Genomic DNA, 21,056 nt, shown 5'->3' on the forward strand with positions numbered 1-21,056 from the left:
TCGTGACCTTTGGTTTGGCTGGTAGGGGTAAGGCTGCCTCTCGTCTTACTTTGGGTCGCTGGATCAAGGCTGTGATCTTGTTGGCATACCAGGGCTCTGGTTTGCCTTGCCCGTCAGGGGTTCAGGCGAGATCTACCAGGGGTGTGTCTGCTTCCTGGGCTGCTTTCCATGGGGTTCCCCTTGAGGAGATCTGTAGGGCGGGTACCTGGGCGTCCGAGTCCACTTTTGTACGTCATTATCGCTTGAATTGTGCTCTGTCTGGCCGCCCTAATTTTGGTTCTGGTGTGTTGCAAGCTGTGGGGATCCCCCCGTCTGTTTGATTCTGTTTATTTCTGTTTGTTAATAAACTGTGTCTTGCTGCACTCCTTGGTGTCTGTTCTGTTTCTGTTGGTGGTGTGCCAAAGGCCTTTGTGGGGTTGCTTTGGTATGCCTCATGAGTGATGACTGGGTCGAGGACGAGGGACGTAGAGGTAATGCTATGATTACATAAGGTAATCCCCATTACTCTTAGTCCTACTCGTCCTCGACCCAGTCATACGCCCGCCCCGCCCTCCCTTTCCAGGCCTTTGGTGCTTGGTACATCAGGATTTGCTTCTGGTGGTGGGGTGTGTTATAGCACCTGACAGGAGGTTGGGTGGAGTCTAAAAGCGTTTCCTGTTTTGTTTCCTGTCGTGTGGAATACCTCATGAGTGATGACTGGGTCGAGGACGAGTAGGACTAAGAGTAATGGGGATTACCTTATGTAATCATAGCATTACACGGACTCCATTAGTTTTCCCTGGTCTACGTTTGCAAGGAAAAGGGATGCTATCATTAATAAAAAACAAGCATTTGCAATGCAATAGTTCTCGCTTTTAGGGCATTGTAAGTATTAAGCAATGCAACATGGCGATCACCCGCCTTTCTTTTATATTTATTTAATTTTGTAGCATTTATGGCACGCCGCGCTTTAACTTGACAATGACATGTTTAAAACTAACGTGTGGCGTGCTGCTAATTCGAAATAAGTACAGAAATAGAACAGAATGGTAGGCGGCCGTCATATTTAAAGCTATGCTCGACCTAAAAAGATTACCCTACTAGTGCTGCAAAAAAGATGCACTGTGCACAAGCAAAAAGCTACTGAAACTAAAATGAAATGTGCGATTTGGTAATAAAATAAATCCTATGCTAGATACAGGTTGGAGTGGATACATGCAGGGTATTGAGTCTGGGGTACACGCTGGTGGAAGGCGTCTATCCACTATTTTTACAGGGTGAACGCTGTCCACCCTGCCAAGAAGTTGGACCCACTAAATAATGTGCTGAACTTGTCCCGTTGTCCCGTTGTAATTTCCACACACCGGGACACTTTCAGGAGCGCTTGCACGTTGTCTGCTTGCCTTCTGCAACAAGCAACAACATACAGGCAGTGACGGGACCTTTCTTATTTTAGAATCCTGCTGGGTCCAAAGGCCACATTTGAGGGGTCATCAGGCCTCCTTTTTTTTCGAGTCTCCTGGCTAAGAACAGTCACAGGTGAGGGACCGTCATGCATTGTACCGCCAGCCTGACGAGGAGCAAAACCCAAATGATGAAGCTTGACACCTAGCTTGCTGGGTGTGTGAGGGTTTTAGTTCAGAAAGGGAGGATTCCCCTCCCTTTCTTCCATAGTTGGGGCCTTCACCCATTACTTGGTTCACCCCCCACTGTTCATTCACTCCTTGGGGAACAGCATATTCTTCGTTGTTTACACAGGACGCAAAGGTGCTCATCAGGCTGGACTACAGCCTTTTAACCTGTCCTGCTGCTCCTGCAAGCTGCCGGGTAGCCCCGTTGCCCCCCAGGCAATAAATCAGGGTGACCGGCGGGAAGCCTGCCCGCGAAAATTCAAGCTTGCGACCACCTATGGGCCGCTGCCCTAAACTGGTCCATACCGTCCCTCACCTGTCTCCGGGGCCCTGCGAGGGGGTGTGCAGCCCCCCTCGCAGGTCCAGGAGCCTCACACCTAGAAGCAAATGCAGCAGAGGGGAAACAAAGGTTAGCACTTCACACATACTTAAGAGAGGCAACTTTTCACTTTCTTCAGGCTCTGTGCTGGACATGCATGCACTGTAGGAATGTCAGATGTGTTGGTCTCTCCCAGTATTTACACTAAATGTAATTTATATAGTGCTTACTATCCCTGAGGAGGCGTTGAAATAATTTAAGTACACTATTTTTCTTGTATAGCACTACTCATCTTAAAGCAGAGTGTCAGAGCGCTTTACATCACGCCTACATATTAAAGTCGTGACTTGTGATGCCACTTCCTATGATGGCAATTCCTGTGAGGCCACATGTAATGTCATGCGCCATGATGTCATGTGCCGCGATGTCACTCGTTGTGATGCTGCACATCGTGATATCACTTGCATACTGCCTGACTCGGTTAGTCCCCCCACTTCTTTTTTAGGATTTGTGCACTGGATACATGCATGAATAGTACAGCGGTAGGGCATACAGAGTGTGAGGTAGAGAGGAGTTGGGGTGTTGTGCCTTTAGCTGATTGGCCGTCTTGCAGGAAATACATTTCCAGATAGAGAAAAGGAAGGTATGTGGCAGAAATACAGAGTAGAGGTCACCTGTTTTGGCTGGGAATGCTTTTAGTTTGTGCCAATAAGCTTGAGTTACATGTTTAATGTGACAGTCATGAATGTTAGCAAGGGGAGAGTGTTGATGCTCGTGCATGAGGCTATTAGGGCTTAATTGCTAGCTACCCTGAACTCCAGGATGCGTCTAGGCAATCATACTCACAACATGACTCGGGATCCATGGATGTCCACGGGCACGACCCCACCTTAAAAGCAGTAGTAATGAAGCAGCTGAACATGAGGACGGCCATGACGCTCGGGGAGAAAGCGAAGAGAGAGTTGGCTCAGGACAGAGCAATATTATTATTATTATTATTAAGGGAAATTTATAAAGCGCCTGGTTACGGATGGCGTGTCCCCGCGCTGTGGCGAGTGGGGTCAGCAGAGTCGTGCCGCAAGGTCAGCTCGGCTTACTGTGTGTAAAGGTGGGTTTTTAATTTCTTCCTGAAGCCGAGTTCAGATGGCTCCAGGCGAAGGTCCAGTGGCAAGGCATTCCAGCTTTTCGCGGCCAGGTATCTAAAAGACCTACCTCCCATGCGTGCCTTTTTTATCCTGGGGACCTTTAGTAGCCCTACACAGGAGGATCGCAGAGCACGGGCTGTCGCGTACCGGGTAAACAAACCCTGAAGGGGAGCTGGTGCCTTACCACCCAAGATGCGGTGGCATGTGCAAAGGGCCTTAAATTCGACCCTGCTCCTTACTGGGAGCCAGTGAAGGGCCTGAAGGGCTGCCTTGGATGCTGATCTCTTGGGGAATTTCAGAATCAGGCGAGCCGCTGCATTCTGCAGCACCTGGAGGCGGTTAATCACCTTACTGGTGGTTCCCAGATACAGCAGATTGCCATAATCCAGGCGCGATGTGACGAGGGCATGCACCAGCGTCCTGCGGGCTGACGTTGGGAGAAGATCTAATACCTTCCGCAGGCTTTTTAGGACGCTGAAGCAGACCCCCACCACACGGCATATCTGAGGTCCAAAGAACAGGTCAGCGTCAAGCCACACTCCCAGGTTCCTGGCTTCTTGACAAGGTATAGGGACCTCCCCTAGACATGATGGCCACCATGCCGATGACCAGACAGATGGGCTCCCCCCACCACGAGCACCTCAGTCTTGCTGCCATTTAGCTTAAGACAGTTGGTGGACATCCAGGTGGCCAGTTCCTGCATGCAGGCCCTGAATCTGTCCACCGCAAGACCGGGCGCGCGCGACAGGGAGATGACCAACTGCGTGTCATCGGCATAGGACACTATGTGCCGACCATGGCTTTCAGCGATGGGCGCCACCGGGGAGACATAGAGATTAAATAGGGTTGGGCTCAGGGACGAGCCCTGAGGCACGCCCTGGCCCAGGCCAATCTCCCTAGAATAACAGTCTCCCTGGCGAACCTGAAAGCCTCTCCCTGTCAGGAAGGACTGGATCCATTCAAGTGCAGCTCCTGATATCCCACCACCATTCAGACACTGTAGCAAGGTGTGTGAGCTACCGTGTCGAATGCTGCACTTAGGTCCAGTAGGATGAGAGCCATAGTCTGGCCCTCATCCACCCCCTGACATAAGGTCTACACTTTTGGATTATAGTGCACGCTAAAAAGCGGCATAAAGCTGTGCATTTGGTTTTTAGGGGCTATGTAGTCCCTCCTCACTTAAAGTTTTGTAACTAGTGGCAGTAGGGCATGCCTAATAGCCAATCTGCACGCAATCGCTCTAAAGGAATGACGAAAATGAAGGATCAAAAAAAGATGGTTTAAAAAGGTGTGCATTCCCTCATCTAATGAAATGTTTGTAACTACAGCCCTATCTAGGGTTTGCACCCACATGAAGATTCGATAAAAATAAAAAAGAGAATGAAGAACGCTTTGGGATCCATACAGTCGGAGACAAAATCGAAGTGCATCACAAGGGGGTTTAAATATTTTAAAATATATTATATGCACAGACGAGACTGCACGCATGGATAAACAACGAGCATGCAAGAGAAAGTGACATTTTTGACGGATTCACTCCATAAATTGTGTCACGCACTGAAGACATGCCTTCTGGGCAATATAGTTTTCTCGAGATTAAGATAGGAAGGAACAGGAAGTACTGGGTTCCGGGCCAATGGGGAGGAACAGTGTTGGGTTGTAGTGATTTAAAAGCACGGGTGGGAAGGGATTGTTTCTAACTGTTTGGAGCAATCATGACGAGGGAAGGAGACGGTTGTTAATGAGTAAAGCAGGTATGTGGAATGAAGGGAGGTCACGGTTTTCATTTAGAATGTTGGGTTCGTGGAAGGGGAATAGCATTTTGTGTGCTACACGTAACAATGGTAAAATGCGATTAACATAGTTTTGTACATGTTTAGAAACTTACGGATCCATTTAAATAGTGAACTTTTCGTGTGAAATAAAGGTTACGCTATGTGCATAGAAGGTTAAAGTAAGATTACTACCGAGGGGAGTGGGGAACATCGGTAGCACCTGAATCATTACTAGCAGGATTGGGAAGTCTTGCTAATACTCTGAGCATGGAGGAATGGCACGTGATGACTTAATCAACAGAGTGGGAGATTAAATGAGACCATGCACCTTGGGGCAATGTTTTGAATGCTTTGGAAATGACGAAGTGAATTAATTTTTGAAATGATGTTGCAGCATTGTGTATTTGGGATTAGAAGGGCTAATAATAATTTATTCATGTTGTGATTTATTTGTAGTGACCCCCGAAGAAGGGCACGAAGAGGCCCTGAAATGCATTGGGTTTTTTACATGAAAAATAAAACACTGCTTGTGATGGACTTTCTGCATTATGCGTATTCTTTCTAAGAGGCCTGGATGGGCACAGTTTGAATGCAAGAAATTTGAAAATTGGCACCACATCCCGATTGTTGATCTTTTGGATAAAATGGAGTGGAATAACATTTGAAAAACAAGAATCGAAAATATGGTGATAAGTTGGAAAATTATAAACTAAGGACAAAGACTTTTGGATTATAGTGCATGCTAAAAAGCGGCATTTGGTTTTTAGGGGCTATGTAGTCCCTCCTCACTTAAAATAAGGTCTCCACTGCCATCAGAAGCACTGATTCAGTCGAGTGGCGGGGACGGAAACCAAACTGGGTCTTGTGCAGGAGGGTAGCCCCTTCCATGAAATCCATCAGTTGTGTGTTTACCATTTTCTTCGTCACTTTAGCCAGGTAGGGTAAGAGGGAGATTGGCCAGAGGTTCTCCAATTTTTCAAAGCTGATGTTAGGCTTCTTTTGAAGAGGTAGCACCACCGCCTGTTTCCAATCTCTGGGCACAGTCTTGGTCCTGAAGGAAACGTCCAAAAGATGTCTGATGTACGGTTCCAGCACTGGCAAGCTGTCGGCTAGCCGTTTAGGCGTGGTGGGGTCCCGCGGGGAGCCTGACATAACAGACCTACAGATCTTCAAGAGAGTCTCCAGGGATGGGGTGACAAAGTTGGTCAAGATGTGTCTATCCCCCCACTCCCTCGGGGTTTCCACAAACTCCGACCCTGCGGTAGGATGGCTAGGGAAGGGCAAGTAAATTTTCGCTACTTTTTCGGCAAAGAAGTCCGCAATCCTGTTACAGGATTCCACTGAACAATCATCTGGGGCAGTGGAGGCCATCCCGCCCGAAAGAGTTTTATATAGCAAAAACAGTTCCTTCGTGGAATTCCCAGCTTCCATAATCCTAGTGGCATAGTGTGCTGCCATGGACTTCCTAATTAGCCCGTGATAGGTGCGCCTCTCAATTATATAAATCACCTTGGCATCCATGGCGAAAGCCCCTCGCCACTGCCTTTCAGCCCGCTTCAGTGTTGCTTTAGCGACTCGAAGCTCATCACTATACCATGGGGCTGTTTTTTGAGAGCGGCCACCCAATCCAACAAGGGAGAGTGGAGCCGTGCAGTCAAGTGCCTCGGTGATGCGTTTACAGAGGCTGGTATTAGCTGTATCTGCATCATCCCCCCCAGGGCTTCCCCCTCAAGTAAATGCTGCACTGAACTTAGACTGGGAGAAGGTGGCCCATCTCCGCCTAGGGTGGTGCAGTGGTGCTGGCTCCGGTAATCTAACCCCCGGGATGCGTATGGAAAAAGGTACCAGGTGGTGATCCGACATGGGAATGGGAATGGGAGTCAGGGCGTCTACTTCCCCCCAGGTGACGAATATGGGGTCTAGCAAGTGGCCCAGCTGGTGAGTGGGGCCACTTACTATCTGATTCAACTGAAATGCCCCCAACGCCTGGCGGAAGTCCATGGCTGCTTTGTCCGTGGGGTCATCCAGGTGCATGTTGAGGTCCCCCAGTACCAAGAACTTGTCCCTGCGCAGCGCAGCCTCAATAATGCCTTCTACCAGGCTCTCCCCAAACCTGGCCATGGGGCCCGGGGGTCTTTAGATCAAAACACCCTTTATCATGTAGCCGTCATTTACCTTAATGGTAAAGCTACCCGCCTCGCTGTCCAGGATGGGGGAGTAGTCTAAGTGGCACCGTAGGCGTTGCTTGGCTACAATAGCAATGCCCCCTCGTCTAACCAGGTCTCTGTGAGAAACACAAGATCCCACTGCTTCTCAGTGAGTAGATCGTAAAGATCCAGCTTGTGTTTCCGCAGGGAGCGTACATTTAGCCAGGTTGTGGTGCTTACAGCCCACATCCCTGTCCAAGTTGTAGGAAAAGTGGCAATACTCACAGCCCGTATTCTCCTCCACTCGCATACTGTGTAAACATGGGCTGGAGGTGGTACTGCGGAGAGCCATCAGCTCCCTTCTGCTCCACTGTAAGTGCCCCTCCCGTAGGGCATAAGGTCCGGCCCTGGCCCGTGTGCGATCGCGGACGGGCGCAGACAGGCTTGACTTAAGCGCGACTTCGGCACGCCTTCGTCGCGCCCGCTGCGCTCGTCTGCTGCGCTGACAGAAAGGCATCCGCTTTTTATGCCCCACAGCGTGAGTGCCTCAGGAGCACTAGACTGCTTACCGGCCCCCCCGCACACCGGAAGTGGCAGTCTCGACCTTCCTCGCCCTCCGCGCAACGGTGCTAGTCACCGCGTCGGACCGGGGTGGGAAGGAGGGAATAGAGATCAGCCCCCGGCGTCGGGTTCAGTCAGGTAAGCCAGCAAGTCTTAGCACAGTAAGGTAAAAGGGAAGCCTCAGTCGCTATCCCGTTGTAGCCCCTGTGCAGATAAGCAGTTACAGCAGCAGAGATTTAAGCAGCATAATAGATTTAAAAGGGAAGCCTCAGTCGCTATCCCGTAAAAGCCCCTGTGCAAATATGCAATTTCAGCAGCAAAATTAAAACACGTTTAAAAATGCACCAGCGCCGAGCACAGTGGCTGTAGACACTGCCACTGCCTACTCACCACAATATTCATGGTGGCAGTAGGAAGAGAGGCTCAATGTACGATCCACAAGCTTAAAAGATGTCCCAACTTGTCAGCGCCCCAATCAATGGTATGAATGCGCACCAGAAAAAGCAACTTGTCACTCTAAACTTAGAAGCACAATACCATGCAAGTCATGTGAATAACACATCTGGTCAGTGATCATCTTAGGTGGCAGGCCAGGGGGGCTTGGGGGAGTGGCCAATTGGAGCCCAACCGTAAAAGGGTTGGGCTCCTGCTCCCAGCCACCATTTGGGTTTGGTGACCTGGTGGCTGGGAGATTAGGTGTGTTTTTTCTTTTAGGGATTTAGGGTGATTCAGGGAGTGAATTCGTGCTTGTGGCGGTTGTGTTAGTGATGATGGCGCACAAGGATAACTGCTTTCTGGAAGCCCTCCGGCTGCTCTCGGAGGCAGGCCGGATGGACCTTGTGGTGGGGGAAGTGGGGGGCCCGTCGCGGCCTGCACGACAGGCCTCTGCAGGCGTGGCAGTGGCTGCTTGCCAGTCACCTAAGAAGCTCCGGACTTCTCCGGTGAGTGAGTGGGCCGCCAGAGAGGCAGGAAGGTGGCCCCTGTTGTGGTAGTGCGTGCGGGGCTTGAGGCAGCGTCTGGGGAGGCGGGTGGGTCCGGGCGCAGGGGCAGGAAGGCCGTGACTGTATCGGGCGGCATTGATGGGCACTTTGTAGAGCCTCCCCTGCCTTTGGCATGCAGGGGAGGCCTGCTTCAACACCCGCAGCGCAAGGTGTCGGAGGGAGCGCGAGCTAACAAGAGGCTCTTCCCCTCATTGTCATTTGCAGGCGGGGACGCTGACGGGGATAGGGGGGGCGGGGAAGCAGAGCAATGGGCCCGGGGGGCAGGCGCACTTCAGGAGTTTGCGAAGTGGCGGCAGGGGATGCCCCCCCCTTGCAGGCAGGCACACGCGTTAGTCTCGAGCCAGGCAGAGGGGGAGAAGGTTTAGGGGGCATGGTGAGGGCCTTTATACAGGAAGGCACGGGGGAAGTGGCTGGTATCACCCCCCCAGACGTGCAGGATTGCAGAAGCTTTATGGGGAGGACATTGGTAACTCCAAAGAGGGGGGGATATAGCCCCCTCCTTTTCTCCCCACAGGGTAACAGTAGAGGGGAGAGGATGTCGGTGGGGGGAGTTCTCTGGGGGAGGGGGAATGGGCACAGGTGGGAGGGTGGGAAGGTGCTTGGGCCGGTCTTGGGGCCCAGCATCGGGGATGGTGCAGGCCATGTTGGATTGGAGCGAGGATGAGGAGGTTGGGGACTCGTCGCAGGGGGGACGCGTGGGTGGTTCTGGGTTAGTGGGGAGGAGGCCATGGGGTGAGGGACCTGGGGTGCTACAGAAGAGTGGTGTCAGGGGCCCAGCACATCATTCCAAACTTTTTCTTTGCAGTTTGGAGGGCGTCACAGCGTGGCAGACTTGGTAGGGCGGGTGCGGCCCTTGTACGCCGAGGAGAAGGGAGCCCAGCATGGCGTAGCCTGTACCAGCAAGGGACCCCGTCGCCGCCGGCACATGAAGGTTCAGTGGCCCCAACATCTAGGGGAACATGATGGTCAACTTTAACGGTGGATGGAGAGTCATATGGAGGTCAACGCAGGGGAGAGCACCGGTGGGTACAGTTGGCTCCCCCGCCCACAGGTTACGCAGGGGCCATTAAGGCTGATTTGGGACAGTTGGGGCCCGGTTGTGGATGTAGCAGCAGGGGCACGTTATGAAGAAGAGTCTGTGGTGCTGGATTATGATGATGATACCCCGGAGGAGGGGGGGCTGAGGGAGGTGGGTGAGGGGGGCCCTCTCATGTTTCTCATAGTGTGTTGCAGGCCCTGGCAATAAGGAGGGCAGGGGCGGCTAGGTCTACGAGGGAACACGGCCCTGTGGTGCGGGCTCCTCGGCCAGCGGTGACTAAACAACGGGCCAAACCAAAAATGGTGTCTGTGGGGACGGGGTGTGAAGGGGATGGGGAGGTGTCTGAGGGGAGGCTACACAAGGGTACGTTTGTTAAAGACACAGGAGTGGGACCGGAGGATGGGGCAGCAGGTCAAGGCGCCAAGGTGGAGAGAGGCACAAACACAGAGGTAGCTGGGGGGGGGGCAAGGACCCATTACACAGCAAGGAGTTGAAGATAAAGAAGCTCCCATACATGGGGGTCACTAAACCATTGGGGGCACACTTAATGTTGGCCACCAAAGAACGTATATGGAAGGGGGAATATGTAGAGCTCTTGAAGCTCTTGCACAGGGAGGTAAGGACTAAGTAGGGTTCAAAGGAGGAGGAGTATGAGCTGGCAAAAAGGCTTAAGGTGCCGGTGACGATTGAGAACTGGACGTCGGCGTTTTTTAATATATGCCAGTGTGTACTGTGAGAAGTTTCCAGAGCGCTGCATAGAATTATTTAAATACATAGATGTCATAAGGAAGGTGCAGATCACAGGGGGCGGATACGCGTGGGTGCAGTATGATGGGAAATTCAGAGCGCAGATGGCGTGGGACGCGGAGGCTAAATGGGGAGAATTGGACATGGACTTGTGACAACATACTATGGGGTCAGCCATAGGCGGTAAGACTGTGTTCACGGTGAGCAGACTGCCGTTAGTGTATCGGCCCTTTCAGGGGAAGCCCACCCAGGGAGGGGTAGGAGGCACAGGGACATCACAAACAGGGACAGGAGCGTGCTGGGACTTTAACAAAGGCCTATGCACGAGTGAATACTGCAAGTGTCGACACGAGTGTTCGGAGTGTGGGAAGCGCCACCCCCTTGTTAAGTGTTGCAGAGTCAAGCCACAGGGGAATCAGCAGTGGCAGCCGGTGGGAGGCAGCACCCCTGGCTCGCTCAGCAGTTCCAGAGCAATAGGGGGGGCAAAGGGCCGCAAGGCGCTGGGCCCAAGTGCACCTATTCCAGTTAGGTTGGAGAAGCTGGTTGATGGGGTACAGGGACCAAGGGGGAGGGAAGGTTCTGATTGATGGGTTTCAGTGGGGATTCCATTTGGGGTATCGTGGTCCACGGCAGAGAAGGTGAGCTGAAAATTTGAAATCAGCGGCGGAATACAGGGTAGTGGTGCAGGAAAATGTGGACAAGGAAGTGAGAGAGGGGAGGTTGGCAGGCCCTTTTGAGGATTGGCCGATAGAAAACCTGATTATATCACCAATTGAGGTGGTACCCAAAAAGGAGGTGGGTCAATACCGGCTGATTCAGCATCTTTTATGGCTGGAGGGGTCATCGGTGAGTGACTTTATTGATGAGGAGGTGGCCTCAGTTTCTTATTCCTCAGTCGACGTGGCAATGTCACTAGTGGTGACCGTGGGCGAGACTGCAGAGATGGCAAAGTGTGATGTAAAGTCATCTTTCCGGCTGTTACCAGTGCACCTGGATGACTGGGATCTTCTAGGGATCCGGTTTGAGGGGATATGGTATGTGGACAAAGCACTGCCGATGGGTTGTTCCATGTCATGTGCTTTATTCGAATGCTTCAGCACCTTTCTGCGTGGTACTTCACACAATGCACGGGGCATACATTGGTGACGCATTACCTTGACGACTTCTTCTTTGTCGGTGCACTGGGCTCCATGGAGTGCCAGGCAGCCCTGGACACTTTTCACAAGCTCATGGGTGACATGGTAGTGCCGTTACCACCTGAGACGACAATGGGTCCGTGCATGGCCATATCTTTCTTGAGAATAGAGATTGACTCTGTGGCAATGCTGGCTCGCTTGCCGGACAAGAAAGTTAAGATGTTACAATTGCTGGAAGGGATGCTGTCAAAGCGGAAGGTGACTGTGAAGGACATAGAGGTGCTCCTGGGGCATCTCAACTTTGCATGCAGGGTGGTCAGAGCAGGGAGAACATTCTGCAGGCGGTTGGGGAGGGCGTTGGCAGGACAGCACTTACCGCACCATCATATTTGCCTGTCAGTGGGGGTCACGGAGGACTTGTGGATGTGGTCAGTTTTCCTGGAGTCTTTTAATGATGTGCCGTTGGCCAGGGAGGAGGACGTCCAGTGGGATGTGCAAATCTTTTCAGATGCGGCTGGCTGTGAAGGTTTTGGTATTTACTGGCAGGGCAGTTGGTGCGCTGAGCAGTGGCCACGAGTGTGGAAGGATGGTGGGAGGAGTATTGCTTTCCTGGAGCTTTTCCCGTTACTGGTGGCATTGTCCCTGTGGGGTGAGGAATTGGCACATAGGAAGGTCTTGTTTCGGGTGGACAACATGGCAGTGGTGGAGGCCATTAACAGACAGTCTGCAAGAGATGAACAAGTTCTAAAGTTGCTGCAGGATTTTGTGCTTGGCTGCTTGCGTCATGACATTGCTTTTAGGTTGTTGCATATACCAGGTGTGGACAATGACATAGCGGATACTTTGTCTCATTCACAGTGGGTGAGATTCCGTGGGCTGGCCAAGGAGGCGGACAGGCCACCGACCCCAATGCCAGCACATCTGTGGTATGTAGGCAACGTAGGGTGCTACAACTGGTGGTAGGCTCCCTCTCGGCATCAACATGGGTGGCGTACAAGCTGGCATGGAGGGATTTCCTGGCATCTGTGACACGTAAGCGAGCTGAGGTTTGGTGACGGTCAGAGGATGTAGTTCAGTTCATTTTAGTACTCATTGATAGGGGCTTGACAAAGGTTACCATTGTGGGAAAGTTGGCGGGTATCGCTTTCATGGGTTAGCTCCTATGGGGATACGCTCCATTGGCGGGCGAAGTGGGAAGGAGGATGTTGGAAGGGTGGGCTAGGGAGAGGGGGGAGAGAGTGCAGCGCGTACCCCCCTCATATGGCAGAAACTATCGCGGATCGTGGCGGGATTGCCGGAGGTATGCAGGGATGAATTTGAGTCCTGTTTATTTTACACACTCATGGTGTGGATGTTCTTGAGGGCATTTCGGGTGTCTGAGCTCTTGGGTACTAAGCAAAAGCGGGGGGTCAGCTGGGCAGATGTGGCCATAGGTGAGGAGGGGATACATATTTGGTTGGCTAGTTCGAAAACAGCCCAGAGAAGTTTAGGCAAAGGATTGCATTTGGAAGCGGAGGTGCCAGCCGCCACGTGTCCCTTGAGATGGGCTCTCCAGAGGTTGTCTATGCCATGGAGGCGCATAGCAGGGGTTGGTCACGGGGAGAGATCATGAAGTTGGGGCGCAGGGCGTCTGATTGCTAGCAATGCTCTATAAGCATGTTTCCAGAGTGCCGGAACCGTTGACTCGAGTAGCGAAGAATTTAGGGCATTTAGAATCACCTGCAGATGGGGAGTGTTTAGTTGTTTTATTATAGAGATTCTGAGAAGTCTTTGGGTGAACCAGATTTGATTTTTATCAAGGATGGTTTTCAGAGAGTCAAAGTTTAGTAGTGGCCAGGAGTCTAAGGGGTCTATTATTATGACGGGCGGACTTTGCCCGTCCGTCATCCCATCGTGAATCGGGACCGCCCGCCATAAGGGCGGGGGTCCCGGGGGTGCCATTAGGATGTGCCCGCCACAGTGGCGGGCACATCCTGTATTTTCAGCATTGTGGCGGGTGGTGCTCTCTGCACCGCCCGCCACAATGCTGAAAATGCACTTTCACATTGACATTTGCAAAGCGGCAGGCACCGCGCGGTGCCTGCCATTTTGCAAATGACAATGAAGGGGGGAACCACAGGTACCACCCATGTGCACCCCCCATCTGTACTTCACTCTGGGGGCCCGCACGGGGCCCCCAGAGTGAAGACCGCATACCGCAAGGCGACGGGGCGGAAAAGTGGCGGGTGGTGTTTCGCTCCACTGCGGTCCCCCCTGCCATCGTAATATGGCGGGGGGGAATTCAGGGAAGGCTGTCAGGCGGATTGGCCCCGCCAGGCTGGCGGTGGCTACCGCCAGCCTGGCGGGGGCAATCCGCCCGACATCCTAATGGACCCCAAAGTGTGGTGCAGGGGTGAAGGATTCCAGAAGTGGCTTGCACTGCTAATCCATCGTGTGGCCAGGCATTTTGGGGCAGAGTTGTGGACTGGAGCCGAGTAGGTCAGCAAGAGTCAGAATTTGTGATCTCCAAATTAATTTTTTCAATCTTTGATGTGAGGAATTGGGCGAGATCTTCACATTGACGTTCTTTTAGTGGCAGAGGATTGGCAGTTGTTTTGGAGCCGGACAGTTTTTTCACCAGACCAAAGAGTGTTTTTGAGCAGTTGGCTGCTTTGGAAATGGTGAAAACTGGCCTTCGTAGAGGTGCACAATTTATGGTAAATATTTCTAGCATTGGTGTAAATGGTTGTACATTCAGGCGCATAGTCTTTCCTCCATTTACGTTCTAACGCTTTGCATTTAGATTTTTCCTTTTTTAGGGAGTCGTTAAACCAGGGTGCAGGAGGTTGATGGTTATTTAGTTTTTTGTACGAGAGAGGAAGACAGGATTCTATTGCCTTTGAAAGCCAACGGTGAATGTTAGTGGCGGATGCATCAACTTGATGGTCAGTGGAGGGTGCATTTGATCATGGGATCATATTTAGAGCAGCTAGGTCGAGTTTTTTCCAATTTCTTTTCGGTGTCATCAAGGAAGGGAAGATGGGAGCCGAGGAAGAAGGAGGGGCAAAACTAAATTTGGAAAGAAAATGGTCGGACCAGCACAAAGGTACTGCAGGAGTGCATTTAATGTGGGAAAGACTCGAAAAAATCGGGTCCAACTTGTGTCCAGCTATAAGTGTTGGGCCGGAATTAAGTAAGTTGATGTTCAGTGAAGCTAAGTCGGCAATGAAGTTGCTACACTCCATTCAGGGAATGGGTAGGCAAGTGGTATTATATTAAAGTTGGGCAGGGTTGGGGGGTTGGACAGTGATAAATAGGCAGGGGAAGTTGTTTAACGGAAGGTTGGGATTTGTGAGATGATATCATTTTGCATTGATGTGTAATGTTGTACGGTTGTAATGTTGGAATTTATTGGGTGGGGATGGGCTCAAGAAGAAATTTAGGGGCGGGGTCGGGCCAGGGTATCAGGTATTTGGTTGTTTAGTGAGGCTTAGTTCTGTAAGGTGTTGTCAAGGCTGTTTTATGTGATGTGCACCTCTTTCAATAAAGCAGCCTTTTTCACACATCACTGGGTTTGTGGTCTACTTCCTCCCCCAACCCTCCCTCCCAAGGAGGGCTTGGGGGGAGTGGCCAACCGTTGGGAGGTCCCCCACTGGCAGTTTAGGAGGGGAGGGGGGGTTGCGGGGCACGGGTCGGACATTTTGCTGTTGGGCTTCGAAAAGGATAGCCCAAAAGTAGCCCAATTGGAGCCCAACTGTAAAAGGGTTGGACTCCTGCTCCCAGCCACCATTTTGGGTTTGGTGACCTGGTGGCTGGGAGCTTAGGTGTAGTGTGTTTTTCTTTTCCCGCTCTCCCTCCCTATAGATTTTATGTTATATTATTCAAATTTTTGTAGGTTTCATTCAGCTAGTTAGGAGATGATTCTGTGGATTTTATTAGGACAGGTGTGCAAGGTAATGGCTTTGTTATTGTCACTTGGAACAGATGCAGTGTGGGGATGTTTGAAATTTGACAGTTTTAATGAAGTTTGGTTTATTGTTGAAGTTGGATTATTGTCAGGGAATGGGTAGGCAAGTGGTGTTATATTAAAGATGGGCAGGTTTGGGTGGTTGGACAGTGATAAACAGGCAGGGTGAAGGTGTTTAACGGAAGGTTGGGGATTTGTGGGATGATATAATTTTGCATTGATGTGTAATGTTCTAAAGTTGTAATGTTGGAATGTATTGGGTGAGGGTGGGCTCAAGAAGGATTTTAGGGGCAGGGCGGGGCCAGGGTGTCAGGTATTTCAGTTGTTTAGTGAGGCTTAGTTTTGTAAGGCATTGCCAAGGTTGCATTATGTGATGTACACCTGTTTCAATAAAGCGGCCTTTTTCACACATCACTTAGGTTGTGGTTTGCTTCCTCTCCCACCCCTCCCTCCCAATCTATCTACTTCTGAGGCTAGGGGTTACATGCTACCTCTCAAACGCCTATTGTCCGACTTGTGTTTCAGAGTATGACTTGATCTAAGCATGCGCTATGCCACTGTGACGGTTGTTGTGTATTCCGGTTCCGTCGTCTTGAAAGTATTGTCACTGAAGGAAGTGATGCAACAAAGGAAAGAACAAACCTTCAGCGCACAGAAGACGCACGGCTGCCATTGTGTAATATTATTTGTGGCATGCCACGCTGAAGAAAAAGAAATAGAATGTTGCCTTGCATGGACAATGTATTTTGCAAGCTACGCACAACAAAATAAAAGACGCTTGGCCTCCATTGTTAAAGTTCAAGCGCGTATGCCGCTTGGTTAAAAAAAAAATAATGTTGCCTTTCATGTTGTAGAAAGAGAGTTATGCGAGCCATGCACACAACCCATGGCCACCACTGTTAATGATTATTCGCTCCTGCTGTGCTGCCAAAAAAAATAGACTTTTGCCTTGCACCGACTTTTATGGAGCAGGCACGGTAATGCAACAGAAACAAGACTGCTACTGCCATTGCTAACATTAAAGCGTGGTGTAAGGGAAGTGCAGTTGGAGAAGTGTGTAGCTGTTGTGGCTGTAACAACAGCACACCAAAAGTCAATAACAAAATAGTGCTAGCAAACTGTAAATAAAGCATACAGAGTAAGATTACATGTAATAGAGACAGCCCTTATGGAAGGGTACACCAGTAGAAAGGGAGGGACTAAGTAGGGACTATTGAACAAATTAATCAATGAAAGAAAATAATTTAATAAAGATAGTCAAAGGAGCCACTTAAAATATGGATGGAATATGGGCAGGTCTTAAAGCCAATATTCAGAATGCAACATATCACGAAGAGACAGTGCAATTGCTGCCTAGGGGAGACCTAAAAACAAAGCACAGCGCTAAAAAAAAGTGACAAACGTATCAGAAGACAAGTGCACAAAAGGTTAAAAAGAGTGAAAAATAGAAACAAAAGCACGGGCACACATGCTGAAAACTAGGGCAAAACGTGGTGTAAAACAAAGGCACAGATGATTAAAAAGAGTGACACATAGAGGTGAAACAAATGGCACACTCAAGGAAAGCAGAGCATAGAGTACAGAAAATAAGTAAAGAGACAAGAACAAAGTTCATGCAAGAGAGATATAGTGACAAGATAGCAAGTGGTAAAGCAAGAGATGAGAGAGTGAGAGAGTAGCAACACGGAAGCCTCGAAATAGTGGAGCCAGGAGGGAAAGGGCCTGGAGCAGTCAGAGGGCTGGTCAGAGGTAAGTCATTTTGGGATTGGGCTTACCACCTGCGTAAATAGCACATATTACAAGATTATGGGCAATAACATGCAGGTTTTGGTATTAATGCACCACAATCAGCATAGTAAGGTAAATACTGTACACTGATCCACTGTTCAATTTCAACAGGCTTGAGCAGTCAAAATTCAACAAAGGGTGAATGAGCTATTAAATACACTCAGTGATTACTGGCCATGTTAAATAACACCCAACTTGGAAATCTGACCAGCAAGATTTTGCACAAGGGTCAGAAAACACCAAAACACTATTAATCAGGGCCAGAGTGTAGCTAGACTAAGAGATTTTCGTGGTGGGGTAGTATAGACATTGCTGTGCATGAAGATGGTATTAGGGAAAACATGTCTGATGCATATTACTCCTACCAGCACCACAGCACTTCTCTACTACAGAATATTTGTACCTCAGTGCTATGTAGCCTGAATGCAGTTGTGGAGTTTACATCTCCAAGTTGTAGCTGAATGTGTAAAATGTCTGTGGGAGGAGGCAGAGATGCTTATTTTACATAATGAGGGTATTTCGGAGAATTTCTCTGACTCAGATTGCTTGTACCACTGTCACAGCACTCCACTATTACAAGCTTTCAGTGTTATGTAGCCTAATTGTAGTCATGCTGTTCACAAAACCAGGGTGTAGATGAAGACTAAAATCTCTGTGGCAGGCGGAAGAGATGTTCTGTGATCTGATGGGGGTGCTTGAGGAATTATTTCTTATACAGATGACTTCTGTCATCACCACAGCACTCCTCCATGGCAAGCTTCAATGTGTGATTCATGTGCACTTGTGTTATTTACAACATCAGAGTGCAGCTAAAAGATTAAAAGCTCTGTAGGTGGCAGGAACGAGTGTCTGAGGGCTTCTGGAAAGATCATTTGCATTGCCATCTTTTATATATGAACAGGAAATAAACCGAGGAAAACTCAGAACGATAATGGCAAATTTATCAATAATTTAATTCAGTTAATAATATAAGAATGTGTAATAAATCTGTATGTTTCCGCAGCGCTCATCCCATGAAGCAGAAGTGCAGATGAAGATACATTCTTTAATATGAAAACATTCTGGGACACAATTACCATAAAACCCCAAATTTGAAGCATAATCGATAGCAGTACTTTTCAAAAAAGAAACGTAAATTACACTGATTGCTTGTACTATAAATAGCCAGAAGCAATCTGTTCCCTCAGTGGATTAGAAAGGTTTTCTTCCTGGCGTGTTTTTCTGTTATCTCACGCATTGTAAAAGCTGATCACAATCATAGAGTAACATTAAGGGAGGGAGTGTTGCCGGGCAGTGATGCAAAGCGGGGTAGGGGCAGGGTGGGGGATAGTAAAGTCCAGATTATGGCCTTAGGGAGGTAAGTATACAAATAAATAAATAAAACGAATTTCGTTGTGCGCGCTGCATTACCAAATGCAATGCAGCACGTGCAATGAAATTTGTGACACTGTGAGCAGGTGAAGGGAACCCAGGTTAGCTAACTTCCACCCCAATGCCAACAGGAGCTCTGACCCGCGTCCCAGTTTAAGATTCGAAGTCCAGCTAAACAGCTGCAACCTTAGCTGCATACTCCATCCTAGGGCTCTAAGTGACACAGCAGGCTGGAGAATAAAGCCAGGGACTGAGGATTCCACTGTGGGCCACGTGAAGCTTTGACCCGGGACCTGGTCAGAGCTTCTTAACCCAGCCAAGCAGAGGAGCCCTTCCGTGGCCAGCAGGACTCCATTCCATGCACTTTGAGAAACGGATGCCTAGAGAACGGAGACCAGGGATGGAGGCTTCCATCTCCAGGCCATCCGCAGCTCGGACCTGGGCTCAGTCAGAGCTTCTAAACCTTGGCAAGCAGGAGAGCCTTTCCTAGGCCCGCGGACCACATCCTGAGCTCTAAGTGAATCGACAGCCCAGAGAATAGTGCCCATGAATGGAGGGTTTTAACGCCAGGGCAGCGGGATCTCTCACTGTGACAAGTGCTCAGTTCTTGGTCCTCTTAGACTCTCACAATGTACCACCTATCTCTGTAACATCATCTACTCTTTCAGTTCCCCAAATCACTTCGACAATGCCCATGTCTTCTCCTTTTCAACTTTTATGCCCCACTTCCAGGTATGCCTCTAGCTTCCTCATGATCACACATCACTGCATAGCATAATTTTCACGCATGGTGTATGCCTCTAAAAGTGGGTTGTACATTTCTCCTCTTTAAACCTCTCCATCCCCTACACCATCATTTCTCTCACAGACACCCTTTGATTCACCTCATCAAATAAAAACCTTTGAATTATTTTCAAATCATTTATGGAGATTGTATTCTTCTCTAAGACAAAGCCCCCACACTGGGTATATATGAGAGATCTGCTCACTCATACCATCCAATAAACAAATAAATTCATCAACAAATTAGTATTCAGTAACCTGGACTACTATAGTAACCCTTTGGCAAACCTTCTCAAATGTTCCCACTCAGCACTAGGCAATGCTCGACGTTTTGCTATCCAGGATGAACTTGGATACAGCCTTCAGGCTCAATGTTGAGGCCTGGTCATTATACAACCTACTAAGTCATTCATTTCAGTAACACTTCTGTTTAAAATGTCTGGCAATATCTCAGCAGCACCCAAGTTACAGGCTTGCTGCTATTTAAGCTTCTGCACTGGAGAACCCTACCACCTGACATCGGGGGTCACCTACTTTCTTCAAGAATTCATAATCACACTAAAAAGACATCAGCAACGTGAACGATAACTTTCCTTTTATTATTATTTTATACAGCAGTTCTGTAGATAGTAGGACAAAGGAAAATTGAGAAATCATTATTTTCTTCCTTTTGCAGAAATGCTTTGATGGGGATCTGGAGCATGACAAGGAACAGGAACATATCAAGACCCCCAAATACAGCTAGGCATGTGGAAACATGGGATAAATGATGTTCTTCCCATTGTGAATTCATGAAATAGCTGCTAATAACCTACGGTCTAAAAGACTTAACTTGAACATACAGCACTCTATCAGAAGAGATGTGTCAATAGAAATAGGCCGATCACTTAGCCCTCCTAGGTGAGGAACTCTTATATGATTAACTGATTTAATATTTTTCTCATTGGGCAGAGCTTAGTTAAGGATTATAAATTCTCCCTGTCTTTTTGCTTATTGCCCAAAAAGCAGCTGGCAGAATACTGAGGAGGGGGTGATTGTTGTATACTAAACCATGGAAACGGTAGTTAGGTAATAGCTTGTCATGTTAGCTATGTATTAGAAAATATGTAATAAACAAGGCCTGTATTCCTGAAGGTCTTGATTGTAGAGAAGTTTATTCTGCAGCAAAATCCTGTGACTGTCAAGGCCAGGCACAACAAAGCAACTGTCACAACAGAATTCCAAAAGCAACCAGCATGGAACACAACAGTAACAATGTGATACATAACTACCTATCTAATGCATAGTTAACATTCCAGACAAGGTATTCTCTAACCACCATTACCATACCTAAGTATAGAACACATCCCGCTTCTTTCCCAATGACACACAAGCAACAACCAATTACAAGACAAGCACAATACACTGACACCAAGCTCAAGAATACTGGTAACACCAGATGGAATGAGGGAAAAGTACACCACTAAAGAAACTCAATGACACACACACACGATTATGCTGAAACCCCACACTGGATTGTCCTGAAACATAGGAGATGTGCCAAAAAGCTAACTCAAATACACCCAAGATCTCCCATCCCCCTTGGCTGTCTACGAGATCTGACAACCCACCAATGAAAGATCCACAACCATGAGGTGAAGATATGGAATCATTAATAGCACCACCAACACGCATAACCTCACATCTCT

At 49.1% G+C, this 21,056-nt stretch overlaps 1 long non-coding RNA gene across 1 annotated transcript in view; it reads left to right on the forward strand.

The window, feature by feature from the left end:
• The first annotated feature begins 4,782 nt into the window (after positions 1-4,782).
• Positions 4,783-21,056, forward strand: part of LOC144753683 (uncharacterized) — a 72,177-nt gene continuing 55,903 nt past the window's right edge. Inside the window, exon 1 of the long non-coding RNA XR_013594479.1 lies at positions 4,783-4,828. This is a non-coding gene — a long non-coding RNA (uncharacterized LOC144753683). The remainder of the gene's footprint in view (positions 4,829-21,056) is intronic.

The sequence above is a fragment of the Lissotriton helveticus genome, chromosome 5_1, assembly GCF_964261635.1.
Source record: "Lissotriton helveticus chromosome 5_1, aLisHel1.1, whole genome shotgun sequence".
NCBI classification, from domain to species: Eukaryota; Metazoa; Chordata; class Amphibia; order Caudata; family Salamandridae; genus Lissotriton; species Lissotriton helveticus.